This window comes from Lytechinus variegatus, chromosome 11, assembly GCF_018143015.1.
Source record: "Lytechinus variegatus isolate NC3 chromosome 11, Lvar_3.0, whole genome shotgun sequence".
In the NCBI taxonomy this organism is placed as follows: Eukaryota; Metazoa; Echinodermata; class Echinoidea; order Temnopleuroida; family Toxopneustidae; genus Lytechinus; species Lytechinus variegatus.
In genome coordinates, this window is record NC_054750.1 from 10,644,794 (window position 1) to 10,660,163 (window position 15,370).

Consider the following 15,370-nt stretch of genomic DNA (forward strand, 5'->3'; position numbering starts at 1 on the left):
ACATTGAAGGAAAAAGGAGCAATCTGAAGACTTCCCTATAAAAATGAATGAAGACACACACACATGTGGAGAGAAATCATACCATGTTAATAGGTTCCTAGTGTATAGAACCCGCTATTTCCTATCAATTAAGTTGGCTACTTTGCAATTTACAGACACACATCTTCACATCACTCCCTTAATGAGATAGAGGAACAGGTGAGGAGGAATCTACATCCCCAGAAACGAATTACATTAACCATGGACCTATGCAGGAACCTAATCCATGATAGCATGCATTGAGGAACCCGCATGGAGGAACTAGCCTGGAGGAATAGAGGGCATCAGACTCTACATCAAACTAGAGCATTTGCCTCTTCCAACAATATCCTTCCATATTTTTATTTGTTTCTCTCTTCTCTTACCTTCCAAATCAATTTTTTTAAAGAATTGTCCAACCTCACTATATATCAATCTACTGAAGATGAGAAGAAATTAATCTGTGCTTTTTTCACTTAACCTAAGCGAAACTTTTTACCCTCTTCTATTCTCACTCTATACGTGTCAATGATGTCATTCCACCTATCTCTTCTTATGCATTATAATCTTTTTTTCTTTCTCTCTCCCTTCTCTTCAAAATATTTCATATGTCTTTCATTCATCATATTATCTTGCCTGCGGTATCAAGGTTTCTCAGTCTTATCTACATGTATCTAACCACTACAAGGTCTAGTTTCATTAGGCATGTTACTAAAGATAGTGCTTATACCAAATTGGTCACCCATGTTGTGAAATAGTCATTTGTCATTTCCATAGGCTTTGTATAGAGACCATCCGTTTTCAGTCATCAACCGGTTAAGATCATGAAGGAGGGGGGGGGGGGGGGAGAGATTTGCATTCACAAAAGTATATTTTAAAAAAAGGGTTTACATAGTAGTATTCTCCAAACGTGTAAAGTGGCAGCGAAGTTCTCCATACTCACAAGGCATAGATTCCATTCAGGCAAGGCGGGTTATGAATGAGCGGAATGTTTTCATATCTACATATCAGTTTAACAGCTGCAATAACTATCCAATGTCAATGCTTCCTAACCCCTATATCCTACCATGGCCCCAGAACCACAAAGCTTAGCAATTGATCATTTTGCTGATTTTCTATGATTGGTCATACAGATTAACCAAAGCAATCAGTCCCATAATCAATCACTAAGCTTTTTACAGGGCCTGGGCTGCCCAGTAGCTTCATTCAGGTTGGCTACATACCATCCTATCTGATGACAATCACAGATATATCCAAGCAATATATAAATTATCATAAATCTAATTCTAAAAGTGGTATTTTGCAACAGCATCCTTCATGTCCTTGAGCATGTTCAAAATTTGATTTCTGTCTAATTAATGCTTTCTGACTGGACCTTACTGATTGAAATGGTATTGATGATCTTGATGATCTAGATAATATTAACTAACAGGAATACATCTACTTGACACATTTAATTATCATCAATTGAAATTTTAGTTCAGTATACACCATCAAGCAAAATTGCTAAATCAGAATGACCCATTTCATCTTGCAATGAATAGAAAGCAATAAAATATTTCCACTTTCAAATCAGATTGATTAATTGAATACGACTGTCAGATATCAATGATTACTCTCTGGGTTTGTCACACCTGAATGGCACAGACACTTCAAACCAAATTGCCCAGACGTTACAAAAACATGGAAAGAATGTGACAAGACACTGGGGAAAACTCAAGCATTCAAGAAAGATCACTTCCCCATGGGCTATCGCTGTCAAGACTTCATCAGCAGAAGAAACAAGAGAAATATCAAAGATTGTTGTTTGGTCGCCGACAATGATGTCAGGTGAACGTCAAAGCCGAGGTCATGCAGGGAAGGGGAAGCTGAAACAGAGGTGGAAATGATGTATTAAAGATGATTCCCTAACTACTCACAAGTGTATCCTCTTACATTGTCTATTCTTCCTTGAGGGAATAATTGGGATAGGAGTCTCCTTTTGTCATCCATGGTCAAATTAATTTCAGTGCTTTTGTGATCTGATCATAAAGATCAATCCTTAAATAAATCATGAAATAAAAGTATTATAAATGCCCTTTCAATATGCTACTTGCTTTTTAGTGCTAAGAGAAAAATGTGAAGATTTATAAGTAAGACAAAAGAGATTATTTTAGATTTTGACCACTTTGTTTTCATTTTAAGACATAGACCTACTTTCAATGCATTAGTAGGGTTTTGAATATTTTTAAACAAAACTGATTCAGAGTTAATTTATCACTGAGAATCATTATTTCTTTTCGAGAACCATCCCACATAACAACCTCTTGATTAAAATAGGGCTCATTCTAGATGTCTAACATGTCCAATATGTAATAGATTCATTAGGCCTACAGTTTATCTCATTTGTGTGTAGGCCTATCATGTAGAACTAGCATTTTGCCTCTTGATTTTCATTTTATGAGAACCTAGTCTAGACTAGGAGTAAATAAACAGAAAGTTGTAGTTGGCACAGGTCAATATGTCATAAGAAATTCCAGTATAATCTTGAAAAGGTTCTCACAGCTTCTATGACAGAGATCTGGGTGAGCAAATTTCTGCCCTATTAATCTAAAAGTCCCCCAAGTCAACATATAGCATTAATTCAACATGAACAGCAGTTCTGCTTCTTAATAGGTAAAGTTCAACTCATATCTCTTATGTGCGGCAAAATGTAAGGTTGCTCTTCATGATATTGAAAGTTCTTTGCCTGGCAGGAGAAAAAATAAACCTGACCCCCTCCCCCTCAAGTCTCTAAACATTCCGGAGTTAGTCCCCTTTTCAGCTTGTAAAAATATTTGGCAAAGCCATACACAATCTGCCTATTCAGCAGCAAAGAATATCACATGTTAGAAAAGTTGTAGTACTAAAAATTGTCTTACATTTTTAAAAGAGAAGAGAACACTACTTCATCAGTGGTTTTCCACATTTTTAACAACTGTTCCTGTTATTCTATTAAAAAAATTCAAGTTCATATTGCTATCTGTCTAAGAGTGGTGGGTGGTTCAAGTGTGTGGGAGGGGTGAAGATAAGGAATGCTCAATTCCAAATTTAGGCTCAAGCTTATCATCAATACTGGGATATCAAATCTGTTTAGACAAATGCGTTTAATGTATAGTGTGAAAACATTTCTTTGTTTTGGGACTTGGAAGATATAAACAAGGTTTTCTTATCAATCACAATTTTATTGCAAAACTATAGGCTCCCTCTATTTATTAAAGGTTTAATTCATGTTTTAGATCTTCATGTGTAAAGTATTGCTCAAAAACCTGTCACCACAAAACATGAACCTTTGTTACTCCCTCACCAGACTTTGAGACAGAGGGTCATGGGTTCAAATCTCTGCCATGCCATAGTTTCCTTCAGCAAGGAATTCATCCAGAGTGAGCTGCACTCGACCCAGGTGAGGTAAATGGGTACCAGAATGAAGTAATTGCTCAAAAAGCTGTGTGTACCTGCATAGGTAGCCTAGCTTAGCCAGGATAATAATAAAAGCAGGGCCCACTGGGAGAACAGTTTTCGGTACTGAAGTGGCTACCCTGGGTAAATATACCGTTATTAATTACATCAGTAGGTCAATCCTAATACCAACAACAATTTTTTTTCATCATTCTTTGGTCTGATTAAGTTTCACGAATGTCATTACTTTTGTTATTTTGACCATATTTACTATTGTACTAAGCTTTTAAAGAGATTTGATATGAATTAAAATTGAAGTTAAAAATGGTTAGAAACAAATTCTTTTTCTCATTTTTGTCTGGTGTCCGTCTTAAAATGAAAAAAAAACCGAATGCTGGACTCACTACAAAACATTATTTTCAATAACAATTCCATCAGTAGGGTTACAATTAATACAAGTAACTTTCATTGGTGTGAGTGGGGCTGTTCCTTTCTGATGACCATAAGATTGACCCACAGCAATCAACATCAACTTACCAATCAATTAATATCACTTAAACTTGTGCTTGTAACAGGTGCATGGAGCCATTCCCATTCCCACCGGTCAATCCGACTAATTTGAACCATGCCTCCTATTGATTTAAGCTTCCGTCTGATAGGGGCGCAGCGTACCAGAAAATAAGTGTCTCGACTCTTGAGGTACATGTAGATCTTACTTAATTTTCGGAAGCAAAATGAGCACTTTGAAATGCTCATGAATTATTCTTTTATTAATTGCTGTTCATGGGTGTTCATAAAATCCCAGCAAATTTCATTGAAGGAGTTGAGAAAGCTGAAATTGTGTGAAATATTGTCACATGAATATTTTCCATAACACACAATTGAAGAAGAAACTAACACATTCTTTATGAGTGTGTTTTCAAGTTTGAAATGTTCAAATGAAAATTCATATTACACTTCATTTGAGTGCAAAATGAACATGACTTAATAATCACTCACTGTGTATATGCTACTCCATATATTTCACAATTTTGGTAGAAGATCAGAACTTCATAAACTTATGGCATATTTTCTTTCTTCTTTTTTTTTCACCTAGGGCCTACTCTATATAGTACTGTTCCTCTGAGCTATCAGGAAGTATAGGAAACATTTTGCTATAGTTCTGTCACAAACTTTTCAGCCAGAGCAATATGATCTCCAACTGAATGTTGATATCACACTCAATCTCTGTGGGAGAGCTGAGAATATTTTCATTCATCTGTCTAAATAATAAATATTTCATTTGGATACATCAACATCTTCCCAAGATCAACAAAATACATACTCAAATGAATGAGGGTTTTCCCATGGTTTGGACTTGGAAGAATTCCATACCATCATATGTTTATTCTTCCATATATACCCAATATTATTATCATTTTTCATCAGAGGGGTATTTCCTCATACATATACATACAGACATATATAAGAACATAAAAGCTGATAAATTTTACTTTACAAGAAATTTATCTGTGCAATGTGCTCCAAATATATATTTTTTCCAAATTATTCTTGCACAATTTCATGACTTACTATTAATCCGCAATTACAGTGATGATTCTATACATATGCAGTACTCACAGACGAGCAGCCAGCATCTAATTTTTTATCATTTCATATAAAGTCTGTCATTATTTTTGATGATTTTTCTCAACACTGTCATTTATGCTTCTCTCATTTTCCCCCTTGTTGATTTTATGAAAAAAAAAAAACAATTCAGTTGACACCTGGGTAGAAATTCCTATGGTCTTTCCTCCTTAAAGGTCAAGTCCACCCGAGAAAAATGTTCAATAATGTTCAAAAATTTCAATAAATAAAGAAAATCAAACTAGCATAATGCTGAAAATTTCATCAAAATCGGATGTGAATCAACATGTTAATGAGACAGTCGATGATGTCCCACGCTCACTATTTCTTTTGTTTTTTATTGTTTGAATTAAATAATATTCCATTTTTCAAAGATTTGACAAGGACCAACTTGACAGAACAATATATAAACACAATGCTAATTCCACATATTCAGGGAGGAATAAATTGTTTCACTTGACAATGAGGAGAAAATTAGAATATTTCATATTTCATGTAATAAAATACAAATAGAAATAGTTAGTGGATGATGCCATCAGTCTCCTCATTTGCATAATGACCAGGATGTGCATATAACTGTTTTGTGAAATTAAGCGAAACTTTGAAATATCATAACTTTCTCATTCTACATCCGATTTTGGTGAAATTTTCAGTGTTTTGCTTGTTGGTTTTATCTCATTTTCTTCAAATCAACTTTTTGTTGGGGTGGACTTGTCCTTTAACAAATGTAATAGTGTACGGGAAAACATCACACATTTCACTTCAGCTCTATCTTGACACCTATGAAACCTTTTTTATGGCTTTTTTATGGAACCTTTTCTGTCATAAACTCCCATTTTAATACAGAAACTTTACATGAAAGGGGGTATACATTACAGAACTGAACAGCACTGAGTTTACAAAGCAACTAAACATCAAGGCTGAATCCTTGGATAATATTACTTGGTGAGTAAAGCCCAAGAACTTGGTCTTGAAATCCAGCATGAGTGACCTGCATGTCAAAGGTCATGATCCTGTTATCCAAGGCTTAGCATGAACACCTGCGGAATTCAATTTCCAAAGAACAAATATTCATGTTCTATTTCTTGCTCCCGTTGTTTTTGAAGAACTACTGCACATGTTTGAGATCTATCAAGTTTTTGTCATTAATTGCATAAAATAAATAGGCCTAACCTTTACACAAACAATACAATTAATATGTTCTGATTGGATTTTCCAAAAAAGAGGTATATTTTTGCTAAATATTATTTACACTGCTATTTTCAATACAATTGTAGTTTCTTTCCCTTTTCTAAAAAAAGTCTAGGAAATGCAAAAAACAAAGTGATATGCCTATAATAATAACCTTGTAACCACTATCAGTAGACCTGAAATGTTCTTTCTTACAGCTTAGAGAAAATATGATTCTCTTTACCTTCTCCAAGCAGAATCCTCAAAAATGACTATCAACAAAGATAATTTTTTTTTATCAACCTCGCAAAAAATGGAAACTATATCAATATTTGTCAAGCTGAAAGTATTATAGCACACAATAACTTGTCTGCTGAGGTTGAAAAGAACATTCATTTTAATCCTTTAACAACTTTAACAAGATTATGGTATTCAACAGAGGAAACCTATGAAAAAGAACTTGTAAATAAACTGTGCACTCATACACCACAAACTATTGTACATGTATAACATAACAATTCATGACTTACCTGATAACAATTTTTGCATTGCTCATCAGGAGTGTGTAATGCTGATTGTCAAGCTTTTGCATTTCTTTTTGTTAAGAAATGTTTAAAAATAGTTTGAGGTACCACAATATGAAGAATATTATCAAACAACAAAATAGAACAAAATTTACAATAAAAGCACAGGTCTACAGGAGCTAGATGGTGAGAATCTGTTAAACCAAATGCATTCTACAAAAAAAAAGTTTTCTGGTCTGCCTGCTATGTTGTTTTTGAGCCAATATATATTTCTTGACTATACTAGCATTATCTGTAATCTTAAAATCCTTATATTTATATGACAATAGTGATTTATTTGCACTTGCGTCTGCACATATACTGTTCATTTTTTAACTGTATCATGGTTTATCTCTCTACCCTTCTCTGAAATAGACTAGGAATGAAAAGGCTATGAAACATCAATGAATACACATGGGGATATTGAAATGCATTGGGCTATCTGTTCCAAGAATATAAAGAAAGTTCTGGAATAAAAGTGCAATCTACCTTTTTTCATTGGTACATTATGCATAAAGGACAAAAATAAATATGTCTACTGTCTTGTGGCTGATAACATAACAGTATTTTGGCCAAGGGAATCTGCCTAGATGTGAAAAATGAAAATGAAACAAATAGATCCAAGTCGAATTACTGATACACTTTACTGCAATAAATGAACAGAGTGCACACTAGCATCATAAATGATAATTGGGATTTCTGACTGCACTGCAAATTACTTTGGGAGGTTAAAAGGGGGCATCATGGGGGGGGGCCTGTTTTATGGTTAAATAGAAATTGTAAAAAATAGGTGGTTTCAGATCGCCAGTTCCAGGTATTCTCTGATCGGGAAATTTACCCCGATCAGAAAATACCAGGTATTTTGGTAATGTGAAAGCAAACTATGCGTAATTTCCCCGAAAGAAAATAACCGCTAAATAGTAGGTACTTGGCGAAATTACGAGAACTTTCGTGGGGATTTTTCCAAGGTCGCAGGTATTTTGGCGATGTGAAAGCAAATTACGGGAACTTTTAGCCCAGCGTGTCGTTGGGCGCGGCGGCGTGGGTGGCTGCTGGGCTAGTGATTTTGAATCTCGCGCCTTGCCTGCTTATCAGACCATACTGCGCATGCTCGTAACTTCGGGAACTTATCCCGAAGGATGTGTTTCGGGGCGTTGTGAATGCAGGAATAATTAACGGGTATTTTGTAGCCTTAAAAAGTTCTCGTAATTTAACGGGGATTCTTGTGATCGAGGTGGTTTGAAACCACCTAGTCTTTCATCAAACATCAGCATACTGTATATGGCAGAAGTGATGTCATGAAATCATGTAATGTCCGTTACTGCATCACATAGGCTAAACAAACATACTGTATCAAAAAATCTTCATCAAATTACAATGGACAATTAGGGCTTTCTAGTCCTTGTAATCAAGTGCTTTGTTATAACTGACTGAGTTTACCATGAAATAATAAGTGAACAGAGCTACTTAGGGAAATGTAAGATTGTCTGGTTATCTTAAGATAACCTATAAAACCATTTACTGTCTGCCAGTGGTACTATTTAAGTAACTGGTTCTAAGAAAACTCTGAAACCACAATAAGTGATGGTTGATCATGCATGTCTTTTCTTCATCCCTGAATGTAAATCCATGTGTATCCGAAAGGCACCCCTATTAATTGATAAATCATTCACATTAAAATAGCTGGAAGGAATGGATTTGGGCTTTCAGCATGAATCAGGTGCCGCCCACTTGAACATATCACTTCAACATGGTACTTTCTTTCTGCTTTCTACGAAGAAACAAAGAAGGCATAACTCAGAAAGACTGCAGCAGGGGAAGTGCTGAACTTTTCTGAAATCCAACTCCAGATTTACCTTGCACTACTTCCATTGTTCATAATCATTCAAAAACTTCTGCGTATTTAGGCTTAACCCTTTGTCACTGGTACATGGACCATCTATGTTCCAATCATTGACATTCTTAAAAAAACTTCTGATACTCTGTCTGTCATCCCGCTTCTTCCATTCTCTATCTCTCTTTCATTCCCCCTCTCTCATACTCTCCCCCTCTCCAGATATCCCTTGTCTTCCCTTCTCCTTCACTTCTCTCCCTCCTCCAAAAAAAATCTAGAAACTTTACACCAATGATAAAACCTGATAGCAATAGCTAGAAATACACTTGACTTTCCAACCCTGTGACATTCAGCCAACCCTATTCTCTTGGGATGCTGATTAAACTTCATCATCCTATGTTGTACTGTTCTCATTGGTAAACATTAAACCCTTAAAGTGCTCATGTCATGTTCTGTAACTCTACCCTTAAATGATACATCTGACATGATTGATGCATAAACCAAAAATGCATAATTCAGGAGACACGCCAGTTCTCAAGAAGTCCTTTATAACTGAAGTAAGAAAAATGAAGTTTATTATCATTATATTGCAGGACAAGTGGAGAGTGTTGGGTCTATCAAGTTGTAACTCATCTTATTTAAGATGAAATTAATTCAATGCCGCACATTACAACAGGATATAGCCTTTTTTCTAATTCCAAGCCAAATATATGAGTTTACTATTTTCACCTAGTAACCTGTTAAATTTTGTTGAAATCCAGCAGGAGTGATTGCATCCTACCACCAGAGAGTGATGAATGGCTTTCCAGATGAAAGATTGGTTTACCAATTGGTAAACTTGACAGCCCAAGGACCTGACAATATACTGATCTCATGATTATACTTTTAATTTCTTCTTTTCTTGGAAAGCACTCACCGCACTCACTCCATCTCCTGCATCGACGGATGCAAGAGATTCATCCTTGACTGGGTTGTAGGTGTGAAGGGCTCCTTTGAACAATTTCAACTGATTTATTTCAGTAGAACCCATTGCCAAGACATGAGCAATGTGATTTCAGGATAAAGGAAATTGCGAATGATAAACAAATAATACAAGCAAAAAAAGATGTAAACACTTTTGGACAAAATCTTGACATCTCTCCAACCACCAGTCACTGGCACAATGGAATTTCAATTTCCTTGAAAGTTAATTCAAACCAGAAAAACCTAACAAACAAAACTACAAAATTCAAGGAATAATTTCTACATTCATTCTCAAACATATTCAAGAAATCTGTATAGTGCATCCCACAAAAAACAAAAACCGAGATTTATCAATGATTTATCATAACTTAATCACAAACACAATAGACATATGATCTCCTCTTTCATCTGAAATTACTTAAGATTATTTCCTCAAACAAAATGAATTAATAATATCCCTTTGAAATCTCCCAAGTAAAATTTTCAACAATTGAAGAATGTCCACAGACTGATGCAATAAACAGACCTTTTGACCAATCATGCCCTCTGTAACTCAAACTGAATAAACTCCTTGCACTTAAAAAAAAATCTTCATCAAAACATTTGAAAAGATGGGCCTACTTCTGAAATTCTCAGTTTTTGAAGATGGAAATCTCAGCAAATCCCCCCCATCATAATTTATAATGGACTGTATGTTGGTGTTTGAATTAATTAACCCCTAAGCCTCTTGCTCATGGAAGAAGCATACACATGCATAGGCCTACTTTAGTGTTTAGAGTGATACGTTCCACATTGGTGAAATGACTACTTTGAAACACTATAGAACACAAAACTGATTCACATCTGGAAAGAGTAAAACCAATGGATCAGCTTTTGAAATGCAATCTGGCTTTCTTGCCTTGCATGCATTAGCTCCCAGGTATATCTTAGGGTCAAATCACATCAGAATACTTATACCGTGTTTACACAGTGACACGGCTCGGGGGTTCGACACGCGAGCCGTGCTCAACACGGCAATTTTATGCTGTGTAAACGCGATCAGTGTGATCCGCGAGCCGTGTCGAACACGGCTTTTTTGATCTGCCAAAATCGTAGGTTTTAACCCGCGAGCCGAGTCAGACTCGGCAATTTTTTCGTGTGTAAACAGAAAGCCGTGTCGAATTCCCTTGACCAGGTCACTGCGCGCGCTTTCACTTTTGGCATTGTTGTTGTTCGCACGGACAAGATTCGATTCCAGCGGTGAATTTCCCGCGTTTAATTTGCGACGTCATATAAATTCTTCTTCCGTTCGAGATCCGCGAGCCGTGTTGAACTCGCCTTTTTATATGTACGTATAAACGCGATCTCTGATCCCTTCTTCGCAGTGTTCAACCCGGCTCGCGGATTCAACACCCGAGCCGAGTCAATGTGTAAACACGGTATAACTGGATCCCTTCATATCCAATTAGTTAGCGGATTGAATTCACATCCAACTGCCAGGTTTCTTTCATATCTGATTAGTTAGGTGTCCATTCACATCTTGACCTGATATTAAGTTGAATTCACTTCTGACCAATGAGCCTGTCTAATTCACATCTGAATAGTGAGGTTTTAATCATCATACTATTTGGCTGGTTTCATTCACATCTGACAAGTTGGCAGATTTAATTCACATCTGACTAAAAAAGCAGGTTTAATTCACATCCAACTAGTCAACAGGGTCAATTCACATATGACTAGTAAGCAAATTTAATTCAAATTTGACTAGTAAGCTGATTTTATTCACTTCTGACTGGTTGGCAGATTTAATTCATACATATCTGATGTTTTAGCATGTTTAATTCAGATCTAAGTAGCAGATTTGAGCAGCCACCCATTTGCAAATTATCAATCAAGATCACTCACAGAAAATTCTAAGGAATTTAATATGCTCATCAAATATATTGTGATTTTCATGTTTTATGATTCAGTATTGCTTAATACGCCTGTAACAAGTGAGGGGATATTTGAAGTGTGCCTTACATAATTAAAGCATGCCTGACATAGCAATACTCATGATTCATCATTGCACAGCCCAATGAATATTCCTTTCTTTCACCTATCCTCACATCGTAACTATTTTATGATAATCAATTGGAATAGTGATAGATGCATAGGGGAATTTACCAATTGTAAAGACAGGCTTTTAATATTTCTTCATCTTCATACGCTTACTTAGTATTGAGTGAACATACTAAACCCGACATATAAATGTGATATTAGGTGGTTTCAGACCGCCTCGAAGTTCGTCAGTTCCAGGTATTCTCTGATTGGGAAATTTACCCCAATCAGAAAATACCAGGTATTTTGGTAATGTGAAAGCAAACTACGCGTGATTTCCCCGAAAGAAAATACCCGCTAAATAGTAGGTACTTGGCGAAATTACGAGAACTTTCGCGGGGATTTTTCCAAGGTCGCAGGTATTTTGGCAATGTGAAAGCAATTTACTGGAACTTTTAGCCCAGCATGTCATTGGGCATCGTTGGGGCGCAGGACCTGTGGGTGGCTGCCAGGCTAGTGATTTTGAATCTCACGCCTTGCCTGCTTATCAGACCATACTGCGCATGCTCGTAACTTCGGGAACTTACCCCGAAGGGTATGTTTCGGGGCGGTGTGAATGCAGGAATAATTAATGGGTATTTTTTAGCCTAAAACAGTTCTTGTAATTTAACGCGGATTCTCGTGATCGAGGCGGTTTGAAACAACTTATTGTGCAATTCAACCCATATGAATGCAAGCCAAGTCCATGTATTGCTCCAATATAATGGAGTGGCAACCCCGAATTGTCATTATCTGATGATTAACTCTGATTCACAGTGATTCACTTTGACTTAGTTACTGGTTCCCTCTTGAAAAACATACCACTTTCCAATCTTCCCTTGGATTTATATTTACGAACATGATTCAGAAAAAAGGTGAGTACTGTTAGTGCAAGGTACATCAAATCAGGCTGAAGGGGGGGGGTGCCCGATAAAAAAATAAAGGCAAATGAAACCCTTAATGTATGTCTATAAGGTCATCAGTTCATGGAATTCATATATTTCATCACTTGAAACAAATGAACAAAATTTCCTTTACAGCAGCCATCACATTGATAATTCAGAAATGAGGGTTCAGGAGTAAAAATCCCCCTCCCACTATCTTTTTATCGGACCCTCTCCATCCTTATCCCTTTTTTGTTTTCTCATTATTTGTCCCTCACTTTCTCTCCCCCTCCACTCTCATTCTTCACTCGACCTCTTATCCCCTTAGCTTTGTGCCTCTAGTACCCCTTAAAATGCTCCCCCCACCTTAGCTTTCTACCTCTAGCTTTCTGCCTCTAGTACCCCTTAAAATGCTCCCCCCACCTCCTCCTCCTCACCTGCCCCTATAACTCTCCATTCTTGTGGGTATTCAGCGGAAGTGAGGGGGAAACCCAATATAGGATCGCAGTCTAACAGTCAGGGTCACCGAATGGTGAAACCTCTAAAATAGGACCAATCGCCAGAGAAAGGGCCTGCGAAGGGAGTTACTTTTTCCAACTTTCCCCATTTCTGTCTCCCATTGGAAACTTTATCTCTCAGCACATGATTTTTAATAATTCATCTTTTTTAATAAAAATTTAAAAAAAATGCTGCATTTGCTCAAAGAGCTTCAAACAGACTCTTTATTTCATTAGGTGACCCTAACCAAACTACATGAAACCAGAAAAGTGTTACACATCCATGTTTAAACTGAGAACAATATGAACTCCCAGGAAATGGAAGGTGTAAAAATTCAGTCACTTTCATGCAAAACAAATTTCATGAATAGCACATTTTTCATCACATGCAACTTACTTTAAAAAAATGAAATCTTATCAAAACTTTGCAGGATAAACTAAAAAATAATGTTATGCCTTTATGTACAACAAAATGGGGCTTAGTGAGTTGAATGGATAGTTCGTAGTCATTTTTTATTCTCCTAAACTCTGTCCCTATTTTGGAATACATCTATTTGGTACCATACAGAACTTAAGAAATTTCAAACTTATTTTCTGGAAAGGCATCCCATTCATCCAGCAAGAAAAGGAAAGTCATAAACATGGCGAAACAGACAATGGTTTTCTCACCATAAAATTGAATATCGGCAAAATTACAGGCCTATAGTTCACTTGGGCATCACAATGACAGCAGTACTTCAAACGTTCCCTATAAATCATATTCAATTTACATACAGATTGATGAATAAACAAAAAGAATCACACAAATCTCTCAAAAAGACTAGCTTGAAAAGTCAAAGTAAATAATTTGACATGTTTTGGTCCATGGCTAATGGATATTTTATATCCATTTCATCTGGTTCCAGTTTGGAATGTTCCCAAAATCTGTGATGAAGCACGGGGAACTTCCATCACTTAATTTATTGCTAGCAGTCATATCTTGTATGAAAACTGTACATTGGCCATTCAGTAATTCCAAAATACATTTGATATCACTAACCTTTGAAAGTTTTAGTGAAAGGTATAATAATTTTTAATCAAAGTAACAAGTGGGATTAAGAAGAAATCAGTAAAAGTGACTACAATATCAAAAACAATGTAATAGTTGTAATTAGAGCTTATTTCCTATGGTAAATGGAAGGATATAAAGAGATAATAAAGATATAGACTTGCATCACTATAAACACAAATTAAAACTTTTAATTATTTTATGTAAACCTGAACGATCACATAAGGAAAGATACAAGCATACAAATTAGTATGTTCAGACAATACAAAGATGTACCTAGTTATACCAATTCATTTCTTGACAATGCAAATTGCCAAAGATTCAAGGGGAGAAATTGTAGTATATGTGTAGTAAAGTGTTGAAAGATGCATGAAAAGTAGGTCGGAGCATCGTTTAAAGATTTTCAAGAACAACAAAACCAGCTCCAGACATCCTCAGGGTAGATATAGATTTTGTTTCAAAATACAAGTGATATTCACACACGAGAATATAATCGAGCAACTTGTCACATGATTTCTGAATACCACAATTTGTAACAGAATACTATGGCGTGCCAAGTGTACGCCAGTATATTCTGTGCAATTCAAGCAATTCCGTACACAAAATGTGTTTTTATTCAGACGAAAATCTTTCTGTCATGACGCTTTTCTAATTTCGTACACGAAATTTATTTTGTGTCACACAAAATCATTTTCGTCTCGACGAAATGCACAAAATAAATTTCGTTTAGACAAAATGTAATTGCGTCCACAAACGTCATTTGGCGTGCCATACAAAATGGCGCACCAAATGTCCGATGGTAAATTCCGTCCAATTCACGTCATTCCGTACAAAAAAGTTTTTTTGTTCGTATGAAAATGATTTCGTCATGACGCAGTTTTATTTCGTATACGAAATTATTCTTGTCACACAAAATAAATTTTCGTCGAGACGAAATGTAATTTGGTCCACAAAATTTATTTCGTACACACGAAATGAATTTTGATCTAACGAAATAGCACCCCAATTGTCCAAAGGAAAATTCTGTAGGAAAATATGTGTTTCACTCCAACGAAATTCATTTCGTCATGATGCAGTTTGATTTCGTATACGAAATTTATTTTGTGTCACACTTATAATCAATTTCCTCGAGACGAAATAAAATTGCGTCCTCGAAATTCATTTCGTTGCGATGCAAATATTTATTCCGTCAACGAAATGATTTTGTGTCACATCACAAAAAATTCCGTCGACGAAATGATTTTGTGTCACATCACAAAAAATTCTGTCCATGTAAAATAATTCTGTCTCCT